Source organism: Carassius auratus, unplaced genomic scaffold (assembly GCF_003368295.1).
Source record: "Carassius auratus strain Wakin unplaced genomic scaffold, ASM336829v1 scaf_tig00048966, whole genome shotgun sequence".
NCBI lineage: Eukaryota > Metazoa > Chordata > Actinopteri > Cypriniformes > Cyprinidae > Carassius > Carassius auratus.
This window is the reverse complement of record NW_020527098.1, coordinates 15001-17500: the sequence shown is the minus strand read 5'-3', so window position 1 is coordinate 17500 and position 2500 is coordinate 15001. Positions and strand designations below refer to the sequence as shown.

General features: G+C 39.2%; 2 non-coding genes across 2 annotated transcripts; both read right to left on the bottom strand.

Annotated features, from left to right (window-relative positions):
- Positions 1-432: 432 nt before the first annotated feature.
- On the bottom strand, positions 433-551 carry LOC113089246 (5S ribosomal RNA). Its single transcript, XR_003286436.1, has one exon. It is a non-coding gene; the product is annotated as a 5S ribosomal RNA (ribosomal RNA).
- Positions 552-1603: 1052 nt separating this feature from the next.
- LOC113089261 (5S ribosomal RNA) lies at positions 1604-1722 on the bottom strand. Its single transcript, XR_003286445.1, has one exon. It is a non-coding gene; the product is annotated as a 5S ribosomal RNA (ribosomal RNA).
- Between the last annotated feature and the right edge of the window lie 778 nt (positions 1723-2500).

Below are 2500 nucleotides of genomic sequence, written 5' to 3'. Positions count from 1 at the left end.
TAATTCATGAAAAATATCCACAAAGTTTAAAGCACCTGGTATTCCCAGGCAGTCTCCCATCCATGTACTAACAAGGCCCAAACCTGCTAATATTCAGAGATCGGCATTGACTCTTTTTTTGCAAGATTATTATATAATTCATGAAAAATATCCAAAAAGTTTAAAGCACCTGGTATTCCCAGGCAGTCTCCCATCCATGTACTAACAAGGCCCAAACCTGCTAATATTCAGAGATCGGCCATTGACTCTTTTTTTTTTTGCAAGATTATTATATAATTCATGAAAAATATCCACAAAGTTTAAAGCACCTGGTATTCCCAGGCAGTCTCCCATCCATGTACTAACAAGGCCCAAACCTGCTAATATGCAGAGATCGGCCATTGACTCTTGTTTTGGCAAAATTGTTCTATACTAAGTGAAAAATATCCAAAAAGCTTACAGCACCTGGTATTCCCAGGCGGTCTCCCATCCAAGTACTAACCAGGCCCAAACCTGCTTAGCTTCCGAGATCAGACGAGATAAGGCATAGCCAGGTTGGTATGGCCGTAAGCGAAGACTGCTCCGAAGAGAGGGCTATTTAAAGTTCAGCCAATCTACTGGCCAGTACATTATATAAGTAGGAAAGAAAACCCAAAAGCTTAAAACGCCTGGTATTCCTAGGCGGTCTCTCATCCAAGTACTAACCAGACCTAAACCTGCTAAGATTCAGAGATCTGGCATTGACTCTTTTTTTTTTTTTTTTTTTTTTTGTTTGCAAGATTATTATATAATTCGTGAAAAATATCCAAAAAGTTTAAAGCACCTGGTATTCCCAGGCAGTCTCCCATCCATGTACTAACAAGGCCCAAACCTGCTAATATTCAGAGATCGGCCATTGACTCTTTTTTTTTGCAAGATTATTATATAATTCATGAAAAATATCCACAAAGTTTAAAGCACCTGGTATTCCCAGGCAGTCTCCCATCCATGTACTAACCAGGCCCAAACCTGCTAATATTCAGAGATCGGCCATGTTTTGGCAAAATTGTTCTATACTAAGTGAAAATTTTCCAAAAAGCTTACAGCACCTGGTATTTCAAGGCGGTCTCCCATCCAAGTACTAACCAGACCTAAACCTGCTAATATTGCAGAGATCGGGCATTGACTCTTTTTTTTTTGCAAGATTATTATATAATTCGTGAAAAATATCCAAAAAGTTTAAAGCACCTGGTATTCCCAGGCAGTCTCCCATCCATGTACTAACAAGGCCCAAACCTGCTAATATTCAGAGATCGGCCATTGACTCTTTTTTTTTGCAAGATTATTATATAATTCGTGAAAAATATCCAAAAAGTTTAAAGCACCTGGTATTCCCAGGCAGTCTCCCATCCATGTACTAACAAGGCCCAAACCTGCTAATATTCAGAGATCGGCCATTGACTCTTTTTTTGCAAGATTATTATATAATTTCATGAAAAATATCCAAAAAGTTTAAAGCACCTGGTATTCCCAGGCAGTCTCCCATCCATGTACTAACAAGGCCCAAACCTGCTAATATGCAGAGATCGGCCATTGACTCTATGTTTTGGCAAATTGTTCTATACTAAGTGAAAAATTTCCAAAAAGCTTACAGCACCTGGTATTCCCAGGCGGTCTCCCATCCAAGTACTAACCAGGCCCAAACCTGCTTAGCTTCCGAGATCAGACGAGATCGGGCATAGCCAGGTTGGTATGGCCGTAAGCGAAGACTGCTCCGAGAGGGCTATTTAAAGTTCAGCCAATCTACTGCCAGTACATTATATAAGTAGGAAAGAAAACCCAAAAGCTTAAAACGCCTGGTATTCCTAGGCGGTCTCTCATCCAAGTACTAACCAGACCTAAACCTGCTAAGATTCAGAGATCTGGCATTGACTCTTTTTTTTTTTTGTTTTTTTTTTGTTTGCAAGATTATTATATAATTCGTGAAAAATATCCAAAAAGTTTAAAGCACCTGGTATTCCCAGGCAGTCTCCCATCCATGTACTAACCAGGCCCAAACCTGCTAATATTCAGAGATCGGCCATGTTTTTGCAAGATTGTTATATACTAAGTGAAAATATCCAAAAAGTTTAAAGCACCTGGTATTTCCAGGCAGTCTCCCATCCATGTACTAACCAGGCCCAAACCTGCTAATATTCAGAGATCGGCATTGACTCTTTTTTTTTGCAAGATTATTTATATAATTCGTGAAAAATATCCAAAAAGTTTAAAGCACCTGGTATCCCAGGCAGTCTCCCATTTTGCCCAAACCTGCTAATATTCAGAGATCGGCCATGTTTTGGCAAAATTGTTTATACTAAGTGAAAATTTATCCAAAAAGTTTACAGCACCTGGTATTTCCAGGCGGTCTCCCATCCAAGTACTAACCAGGCCCAAACCTGCTAATATGCAGAGATCTTGCATTGACTCTTTTTTTTTGCAAGATTATTTATATAATTCGTGAAAAATATCCATGAAGTTTAAAGCACCTGGTATTCCCAGG